This window comes from Monopterus albus, unplaced genomic scaffold (assembly GCF_001952655.1).
Source record: "Monopterus albus unplaced genomic scaffold, M_albus_1.0 scaffold225.1, whole genome shotgun sequence".
Classification (NCBI taxonomy): Eukaryota; Metazoa; Chordata; class Actinopteri; order Synbranchiformes; family Synbranchidae; genus Monopterus; species Monopterus albus.
The window spans coordinates 188,731-200,173 of NW_018128105.1; the positions used below are offsets into that span (position 1 = coordinate 188,731).

The 11,443-nt window shown below is 42.3% G+C and overlaps 1 protein-coding gene across 2 annotated transcripts in view; it reads left to right on the plus strand.

The window, feature by feature from the left end:
• gal3st3 (galactose-3-O-sulfotransferase 3) overlaps positions 1–11,443 on the plus strand; it is a 27,943-nt gene that overhangs the window by 578 nt on the left and 15,922 nt on the right. The gene's annotated exons all lie outside the window — the stretch shown is intronic.

Consider the following 11,443-nt stretch of genomic DNA (forward strand, 5'->3'; position numbering starts at 1 on the left):
GGAGATGCGCGGCAGAGTGACTTCATTCAGCGACCCCCAAATCTAATCGGATCTGGTCCACAATGCGCGGTGTGAGACATCTTGGGGAGATTTTCTAAGTACTGTAACAAGCGTTCTGTGCGTGTTGTGGTGGAGGAGGAGGATGAGGGATGAAGGGGGGTGTTTTCGTGATCATCTCCTTGAGCGCCCGAGGCTTGTCGGGATGATTGATTTCGTCTGTTCAGTCAGATTAAGCGCGCGAACACCTATACTAGCAAATTAATTAAAGTGCACGCAAAGATGAACTCCGCGAGATTAACCTGTTTGTGCACCCGGAGGAGAGGGGGCGATAATTAATGGCAAACTATTTATATCTGGAGCCTTAAAGGATGCAGTGTGCGCTACTAACCCCGATTGTTACATGTGTGTTCAGTATTTAGCACAAAGTAGGTTTGGTTCCTTTCCATTAGTTGATTGGTTTGTCTTTGGATGTAAGTTTCCAGTGTTACAGCATCAATTAAATATTTGACCAATTTGCCATCCTGGTGGGTAACAGACTGGGTTTTAGCCTTCTGGATGTACTGACTATCCAAAATCAGTGCGAGGAGATAACGAATCAGCAGAAATGATCGGACACAGTGGAGTACCACATTTGATCACATCTGCCCCGAGCATAGTGCTGAAATAGTCAAATCAATTAGGCAGAAAGTTATGGATATCAATCCAGGCGAGTTTACTGAATTTTATTTGGGCAGCATACAAGTTTGCATATGCAGAACCCCGTTTGTTTAACAACACTGTACGTTTTATATCTCCCAGAAGCATAGTCAGCACTTTTCAACATTAAGCACATAATCAGGAGATGCACACACACACACACATTTCCAGGTGATATATGTCTGCACAAAATGCTGAAAAGATACAGACACTGATATTTCATTCTCTTATTTTTCTGCGGTCATGGCGACAGCTGGACCACTTTTTTTATTATTTTGGTTCATTTAAAATTCTTAATGAACTCTGTAGTAACTGAAAAACGTTGATGGTGATCAATAATAAAAACACTTGTTAGTTGTAGCCCTTCTACAGGACACAGGAAAAATGTCATCTCAATGCTTTTCAGCTCTGCCTTCTCAAACATCAGTCAGCTCCTGCTCCCGCCTACCTGTCTGTCTGTTGTTTGTCTGTACCAGAAGCAGGCTAGGAGAAGAGAAGAGATAGTTTAATAAACCCTTTTGCAGCAGGTTATTTACAAAAAGAGGACAGTTTATTTCTAGCATGTCAATAAGAGGGGCACAAGACCAATGAATGTATGCTCACGTTTGGAGAATAGCAATGCAGGGAACAACAGTGGAAGCCAGAAGGAGAGAGGGGGTTAGAATAGTGACACACACACACACACACACACAGGCCTCTTGAATAAGTCAGTATGATAGAGTGCACTGTGCTGATGAAGATTAACCGCTTCTCCGTGTCAAACCTCATCACAAGAGGCTTTTTAGACTGAGGGTGCCCTTTACAGGCAACGCTTTGGGAAAGGAGTGTATTTATACAATATCAGTCTGTGATATACACCTCTGTGACTGCCTGCTGTACAGCGTTCAGGCCCCGAGCCACAAAGAGCCAAAAAAAGCAGCATTGTTTACTGCTTCACGGGAAGCAAAAAGACCCAGAGAGCTTGGTACGTATAAATTCAGGTCGTCATTCAGTCAGGCTGCTTGCAGATGTTGCCTTATAGCGGCTTTGCAGTATCAGAGGCCACTGAAAACTGTGAACAGTTTGATTATTTCAGTTTAGATCATTAAAAGTTAGTCATTAAAATAAAAAAATGTCCATATTTTGCTCAAACTATTTCATATCATAAATGACATTTTTGACTCTTTGACTGGGTGCGGTCATTTTACATCACATCTGTTTTGTCGGTAATTGTAAATTTGTGATCAATGAATCAGTACAAATCAAGAGATTCACTGGTGAAAACTGGAAGCTCCAGTCCTAACACACACACTCGTTGTTCACTGCACAAACTGTCAGGATGATTTTCACAAATACTGACAGAATCAGAGTCATGTCATTTGCCTTGATTTGTTGTTTAACCCTTGCTTAACCTGCCAAGCCAACTAAGATGAAATTCATACATACAATGATGAGTGACAAGAGGAGAAAACTGTCCTGATGGTGATTTGGGGAGAAGAAGGGCAACAGTTTGGAGAGGCCAACGGAAAATGTGACAGTAGCGGTAAAGCTTTCAGTGAAAGGGACAGTAAAGTAGCACAAAGGTCAGACTACAGACAGTTGCCATGTTCTTCTCTGCACAGCTGGCACTGACAGGAAGCACAGCATGGGCACACACGTCATTGGGTACAGGAGGATGTGAAGTTTGTTGTCTTTGGTTCTTCTTGACGTGTATTAGTGGCGATCACACAAAGTGTTTAATATGGACTGTGAGTGATTCGAGTGCTAGTAATTAAAAATATACTTGTGAGCATCTCAGCTTGCTACAGAGACCTGAGGGAATGTGTGTATATTTGCAGATTTATTTATTTATTTTTCTGTGGAAGTGAGCCCAAGCAAGATTAATGCTCCATGTTAACAAACCTCTCGGTCTGACCCTGGCCAGCTTGCAACAACACACACATACGTGCTCCCACAAACACTATCCACTTGATCTGCTGTTGGGTTAATGCTGACCATGAGCAACCCTGCTTGCAGAAGCATATAAACACACACACACACACACAACACACAGGCACACGCACAAACTCTGAACACCGGCCAACTTTCAGCCACTTTGATGCATTAGTCCTAAGGTGCCTTTTCTCCTCATTGTGGTTTGGGACCAAATTGATTTTGAAGCGGGCATTGCTACCATATTTCAGATTAGAGGCCAGAAGAGGGGTGAGCCACATTTACACAGAGCATTTAAAGTCAAAAACAACCTATCGCATTTTTTGCTGCTGATATCATTGAGTCACATTGATTCCCCCAGAGAGCGAATCTGTACATTAGCGAAGACTCACTCCTGAATGTTAATGAGGGAGCAAATGCTTTCAAATGATTAAAAATGCATTCCAAGGGGCTCTTCATCCCTTGACAAAAATTAAAAAGGCTTTTATTGTGGTGGCATGTTAGCCATAGTTCTGTCTGCGGCTGCTGGTGCCAGATGAAGACAGATGGGTGAGGGTTTTGTCGGGGTTTGGGCCCGGCTCCAGTAACCTGCGCTTAGTGAGAACGTTTTCATCTAGTTGTTGATGTCCGGCAGCCAGATTCCAGCAAACCCTGGATTAAAAAGGTCTGGGGAGGAAGATTACGAGGGCAAAGTCCTGTTTCTGGATGGCCCAAGGTTCTGCACAACACGAAATGCATTATTTATTATTAGTACTGACTGAGAGCACCTCAGTTTGGTTGTTGGTGTTCTGGTTGGACACATCACTCCGCTGCAGGATCCTCTTCGGTTTCCCAGCCAGACAAAATTCAAAGCTTGACTGAAACGGTGGTTTAGTATTTTAGTGAAACAAAGCCTGTGAGCGTGTTTACATACACACCCTGATTAGTCCTGTGTGCCTTTGATAAAAGGGAACAGTACCAGGATTTTTTATTAGGTGTGCTGACTCGTAAAGGGTGTGATGTTAGTGGAGGGGGCCACAATGAATTTAATCATCCTTCAACCAAAAAATAATATGTACTTGATACATGTGTGTAGCATTTTTTGTTTATATCTCTATTAATGTATCAAATGGTAATTATGCTGAAATTGGTTAATGCGCTTTTCATAATGAAAGCATAATAACAAAGTAATACTAATGTACATTTCTGATTTGTTAATGTACTAACCTTACTTAAAATTATATTTAGTTTTTGATAGAAACCTGATACTAATGTATAAAATGAGCACTGTACTGTACTTCCTTATTTCACTAATTGTTGGTTCTTTTTAGGAGTAAGACGACACTGTTCAATGAGATTTTTGTAATAAATCACACTGAAGTCACCCCTGCAGGCCTTTTCAGTAATTACTAGATATAATGAGAGCTCAAAAAGAAGCAGGGATGCAGCGAGTGTAATTTTATATTTTACAGCAAAAGACATGACACCAATTAGAACTTCTACTGGACATAAAGTCCCAGAATGGAAAATGTTTTAATCCAGCACTTTTTAATCCAGTGCACACTGTCACTACTACCGACAGCACGGACTGGGCAAACTATGTCCCAGTAAAGACTGAAAGCTCCTAAACAATTACTAAATGGACCTTGAAGTGTAACCCTCAACAAATCAAACACTGAGCAATTTGCCAGCCAATTTATGACTATACCACTAATCAGATTAGAGTTTTTCCATATTAAGATTAATTGGATTACAGTGGGTTCTGGCCTCCACGCATCCTGGTGTCAATCAAAGCTCTGACTGAAGAAGTACGGTGTTGTATATACATCCTGGCGTTTACCTCAGAGGGGGGTGCTGTTCCCATGAACCCTAAGGAAACAGAAACCCCTTCTGAAGAGAAAGACAAGGCTTACACCACCACAGGAAGCCACTTCAACCAAAACACAATGATCCGGGAGAACAAATGGGGCTGGTCAGTAAGGACACACTGTGTTGGCTATCAGCTCCTGGGTCGGTAACAACGAGCCATTCGATATGTTATCTATAGCATCAATTGCACAAAATAAAGCAGAAACCAGATATTTTAAACTGAATATCACTTTTCAGCTTCTGGTTCAAAGAAGGGCTTCATCAGGAAGGTCAGAGTTGACACTATTATCTTTCAAATGGTACCGATAAGGAACCTTTTCACTGTTGTCTACTTATAGTGTGTACTGCTTTTTCTCCTCACAGAGTAAAGCTTGTACAATAGATGAAGACCTGTGCTGCAAGTCTTCACACTGCACTTCCTTTTAGTTGCAAGGCATCGTATTTCTTGTTCAGTAGCCTACAAAGTAAAAGCTTAAACGCTGGACCCTGATTAATACAGGCTGCTGACAAATGTGTTGCTGTTTTTTTCTTGAGCACTGTAATCTTCAGATGAATTTTGCATGAACACGTATTAATTTTTACACTTCATCTCTAAGCACTCGAAAAGAAATAGCAGGAGAATTTCAACTCTTCCTTTAATAATTTGTATAAACTATAAAGGGATTTATCTCAAATTCTGTGTATGTCCTTGATATGCCAGAATAGTTTATTTTCTAAGATGCTCGGATTATTTGTTTTTATTTTGTCACTGTGTGCAGGACTGTAGCTGTGGTTAATGGAGGAACAAGCAGACTAATGCTTTGTTGTGTTTTTTCATGTTCTTGGTTAGCCCCACACTGTTTTGACTATGAAAACCATCTGTGTGTCCAGGCAGATGACTTAAGTGCTAAAGGGAATCATACAAACCCTGCCAGTGTAATTAGAGGAGGCCTTTAGGCCCTCAGGGGCAGTGATAAATATTCGGAACCTGTGGAGTGTGTCTTTTGGTATGCTTACCTGTGTGTATGTGTAAATGTTTGTGGTTGTTACTGTGGATTAATGAGTTACTGCGTAAGCACAAGTGTGTTTGTGTGTGTATATAAGTAACTGGGGTGGGAACGTGGTGCAGGGGGCGCCCTCCACTGAGGGTTCTAGCCCAGGCCCTTGGCCGGAGGGCCTTTGTTACATACAGACAAAGTTGCACTTGTGTACCTTTGAGGATCATTATTCACACACCTACTAAAATACACTCCCAAACCCTGTCCATAAAGCTCAGCTTCAAACAACTTGAGTCTAGTTTTGCATTGGCCAAGCAAGAAGTATTCTCTTTACTTCTTTAACGACAGGTTTTGATGCTCCTCTCCGCTTTATGTCGCTGTAAACTGAACATCTTTGAGTTTGGTCTGTAGCTCAGACAACACATAAGATAACTGGTGTCACCTGTAATGGCATTTTCCACAGTTTTTTTTTTCAACAGCTCATTTCTTGTTGCAGATTTCACAGTGGTGAGGGTTCTCACACCTCAGCAACTATTTTGGTCAGTGCAGTGTTATCAACAAAACCAACAAACCAACAAAAAAAGAGTCAGAACTCAACTGAAACAAACAAGAATTGTTTAAATTTAAGTTTAACCCTAAAACTGCCCTCACTTTCCAAAAATATCCACATTTTCAATGTCAAAAAACATTAGTCCTCACAAAGATAGATGGAAAAGGAGATACACACACACATAGGCTACACGAATAAAAGCAAACATAGCGCAGAAACAATAGATGCAGGTGTGCAAACAACTGTATATACACATTGGCACACCCACACAAACATACACTGCAGGCACAAATGTACACAGTCATTTAAAGGCACCCAGATGCACATACGTGCACATATAAACATGTCCCAACACTTTCATAGATCTCATAGATTCACCTTTTCTTTTGCTTTTCCTGCACCACACACTGGCACCGGTTCAACCAGCTGACTGCAGAGCACTGGGGGTGTTTGGCCGAGCTGCTCGAGTGGTGTGTGAAATCTGATTACAGTCTTACTTCCTACAGCAGCGGGAGGGCGATCTGTGTTACTGCCGCCTCACCTGCCCCATCTGGCTACTCTGTGCCCAATCTTATTTTTCCCCTCCATGGGTCTCTCTTGCCTGAATGGCTGCTCTACACTATATAATGGTGCTAGAGACTGGCTCGGCGGTTTGATGGATTCTCCTGCAGCTGAAAGGTCATGTTATATCCCTGAAACAGTCCACTGGTTTTCTGCTCATGTGCCATTTGAGAGCGACTAAAACTTTATTAGAAAAGAAGGACACACTTTGTCAGTTGGCCATTTACATTTCTTATTCCTATAGATGTGGCTGTTCCACAGCTAGTTATTAATTATTACCATTAAAATTATAAAAATGCAGAAGCTAACCCTTGAGGATTGACATTCTGATCAGCTCAAATTACCCTCATATTTCTTATTCTTATCTTAAGGGCTTTTTTCTTAAAATCTCTGTTTCATATTCGCTGGCCATCCTGTGTGAAACACCTGTTTGCCAGGTTTGATTAGAACTGGACATCCTTTCTGCCTCTTCCTCTAACTAATTACTCCACAGGTTTCCGTGAAACACCAACCACAATGTTATGGCTAATTTGCTTCTTAATTTCTCAATCATCTCAAGAATTAACCAGGGACCTCTCTTCTATCAGTATGATAAACAGGGTGATTCACTTGCCCTGGCGATAATCAGCAAAGTAGACACCCAATTATTCCCATTTTACCCAGTCATAATTGGATATGAACAAAGACAGGGCTTTCTCAAACACCGTCTAATTGTTTGCAGGGATTTCCACTACCAGAGCAATGTTATATTGATCTAGAATATTGCTCTTGCTTATTGCTGCTTGAATGCTCTTCCCATCTGAGACGTGCACATTATTTAGTCAAATTCTGCAGAAGAATGGACAAAAAGTGTTTGTGGTAGTTGCACTGGTGCTGATGGCTTTAACTTTGAGACAATCATGCAGGTTTAAAAGAGAAGTGAAATTGGAGGGGGTTGCATGGTGGTGCAGTGGAGTTTGCATGTTCTCCCTGTGTCTGCTTAGCTTCTTTCTGGGTACCCCGGTTTCCTCCCACAGTCTAAAGACATGCGGTTTAGGCTTAGGTTGACTGGGGGCTCTAAACTGTCAGACGCCCTAAACTACAGATGACAAGCATCACAGTGGGTGAATTAAAATAGAAAGGGGGCCCAGCGAGGCTTCATACCTAAAGGTCCCAGATTTATTTGCTGCATCACTTATGAGGTCATTATCTTTGCAATATCTATGATGTATTTACACATGGGCAGCTGTGCCAGTCTACTGCACATAGTGCTACAGGATGCTGCACGTTTGCAGTTTACGTGCGCTGTGTGTGCATCAGCTCAGTAGAAATGAATAAAATTCATCTTGAAGTTCAAAAAAGTAAGCCAACTAAATAGTGACTAATGCATCCAATTACTCTGCGCGCTAAAAGAGTACTTGCGTCATGCTCTACATTGTATCCATAAACTGTAGGTCCTTTGTTTAATCACCACAGGCCACCTTGTCTCTTCTCATTTGCACCTAACTGATAAAAGCAGACAAACTTTCTAAACAAGCTTGTACATGTTCTGCTGTGGCGCTGAGGAGCCTTTTAATGTTCCTTCTGTCTCTGGCTGTGACAGCATCTCTGTTTAATTGCAGCATGCAGGCAGCTCTTTTGGTTTTCTGCTCTGGTGCTGGCAGAATAACCCCTAGCGTGTTGAGAGCCTCCCAGTGGAAGCGTGCAGGGTGAAGTGGGGGGTTTTGGTGAGGGGTTAATGCTGAAAATATACAGTTATTCTGAGAGATCCTGGCAAGGCCTTCTCTTTTGCCTTGTTACTTTATTTTAGTAAGAAATTAAACTCCCAAAGTGGTACAATGCAGCAGAGTAAGCCAGGCTGTGTTCCAAATGATTCCGCTCCATCACTCAGCTGCCTCACCACTGTGCTAGTAATTGGTGCTGAGCTCAAGCACAAAGCAGCGAAAAAACCCACAATAGCAGCTCTGTAACAGCAAAGGAAGTAAAGTGTGTACAACACCCTGGCTAGCTCAGCTGATATGAACCCAGTCCAGTCAGACTGGATTCACAGACAGCTGTGAGTTTGTCTGGAGGAGGTGCTTTAGGGGTGTTGCCTCAGAACATCAAATTCATTTGGCAAGAAGGAGCCTGCATCTTATGCAAATGAACAGCTGGGTTGCAAAAAGCAAAGTGAGTTCCCTGAGCAGAATATAAATGCTGATAAATAAAGAGGAGGGAGTGATTTTCTGAAAGAGAGCTTCCTCCTGTACATGTACACACACACACCTCCCTGCTGATTTAAACTGTAAACACACACACGCTCATTGCTTGCCCAAACAAAAGAAGCAACATTTTGAGTGTTATGGAGTGTTTATGATCCAAATTGCTTTTTTGTTCTCCCATGCCCATTCAGGCATTCTGCAGTAGCCTGCGTGAGTGACTAAGTGTAAAGGCCTGCCAGAATATTGATTGTTCATTTCTCACCAAAGCCAGAAACTGAAGTGGTTACCTCTGTTGATTAAAAATCATGTGCCGGCATTTCACAAATACTTCTATATGAAATGAATTTTCTCCTGTGGAAAACAAAGCCTTCATCACACTGCAAAACATTAAGTTCAGATCATTTAAAGGTACAACAAAGGTTAGTGTAGTTTTAGCCATGCCAGCTGCATCTGGATAACTACTGGACAGATTTTCATTACATCTCATCATGACATTAATGTTCTCCAGTGCATGCACTGTAAAAACGCTGTGGTCGGATTTTATATTCGTCCTGTACTTTGGCTTAATATCGACAAAACTACTGACAATCAACCTCAGCTCTTCTTTGTGTTAGCATGCTAAGGGGCAAAACTAAGAGAATAACTATGCCACATGTCAGCAATGTTAACATCACTGCAGGTTATTTGTCAGCAGTTTTTATGTTAGTCATGCAGGACTAACATGTACAGCTTCTCTGAGCCACAGTAGATGTTCAAGAACAGGTTATGCTTGAAAAGAACAAGTATAAATGACATGTTGTTCAACCTCAGCAGTAGGCAAAACAGTTTTCTCTACCACAGAAAGGCTTAGGCACCGCGCCTGAGTGTTTTTGCGGAATTCTTGGGAATGGTAACAATAGAGATGCATTTTCCAGGTTATTCAACCATCTGACAAGTAGTTGTGAAAAGACATGCTGGCTGTAGTCTTGTGAAAAATGTACTGGTGTCTAGTTTTTCTAGACACCACAGTTCTACTGTTATTATTCGAACATTATCACAAAATTATTTTTGAGGCAAAACAGCACGTAACAGTGTGGGGATTTAGCAGTAGTGGAACGTGGTTACAGGCGAAGGGAAAAAACAAGATGTGCTTGTCATTTGACTTCACCAAAGGGAACATTGCCTCACTGATGTTTCTGTCTCTCCCCCTGTTTTCTCCCTGGATTCGGCTTCAGCCGCTTGCCAGTAAGAAATGATTTGAAAGGCTTTCATCAATAAGAACACAAGTACAAGGCCTGATGTTCATTCTGTCTGCTCAGTTACTCTCAGGCTTCTGTCATTTTCTTCTTCCATGTCTGCTTACTCTCTCTTGGTCCTTAGTCAAATCTCATCTTTCCTCCTGCCTCCGTTCTCCCTCTCCTCCACTCACCCCATTTTCTCCGCCTCCCTTTCCATGCGCTCTCTCATCACGCTCTCTGGGGGGTCATTTAGGGTGAGATGAAGCCTCTATCTCTGGGTCCACAGGGAATCTACCCTGCAGACAAGTAATGATCCAGACACACTATCAGGCGCATTCAGGTAACACACATGCAGGCGGAGACAGCTGCATACATGTTCGAGTACAGAAATGCACTCGATTTGATTCTGTCTCTAACAGGTCCTGGAACAGGGTGGTGCAGATGCCTGAAAAGCACCGTAGGGATGCTGGCCAGAAAGCCCCGGCTACCTTTACTGTAAAGATAAAGGCTTGGAAGGAAGAGTGGTGGAGAAAGGAAAAGCCCAGTGCAGCGAAGGAGCCAGAGGAGGAGGGAGAGTCTGTGAGGTGCATTTCAGATTGAAGTAGTGAGGACTGGAGGGACACGGTGGGGAGAGAGAGAGAGAGAGAGGAGATAGCAGAAAAGTTCTCGACAGAAGCTGTGATCTTACCTCAGCTCAAGGCTCCTACAAAATAAAAAGTGTTTGGTTCAAAACTCATGCAGCACTGTTGTTCCTCAGTGCAGAAGTCATAAACTACTTATTGCACATCTCGTTGCATTTGGTGATGAATTGCTAATTTAGCTTGGTAACAAAATTTATACTGCGTTTTAAAATTAGGCAACAGTTATTTTAATTTCATTATAAAAAACTCTAATTTGATGGCTCCTGCTGCTCCCACATTTAGCTGAAACTAAATGAGATGGAAACACAGGTAAAACTAAACAAACATGAACGCAATGTCAGGCTTCACAAAATGGCATAAGCTGTTAGGATGGAGCATGCAAGGGCAGGCGAGGGGACACAGCTGAAGAAAATAATTTCAAGCCTCATATCTCAGGTTGATTTTGAGGATTTCAGAGCTAAATCCTCAGACATAAGCAAACAGCCTTCCTGCAGAAATGAATAGATTTCTTAGATCACCCAGAGCAGTCTTTGAGGATTTCATGGAGCCTAACCATGCTTCTTATTGACTCCCCCTATACACACACATACACACGTACACACACACACACACGTACACACACACACACACGTACACACACACACACACGTACACACACACACACACTGTGTTTTCATTCTTTGTGGGGACTTTACATTGACTTACATCCATTTCCTGTAGACTTAACCGTAACCATAACCACTAACCTCACCCTGTATACAGTAGCTCTCTACAGCAGTGGTCCCCAACCTTTTTATCACTGCGGACCGGTCAACGCCTGATGATTTTACCGCGGCCCGAGGGGGGGGGGGGGGGGGGGGGG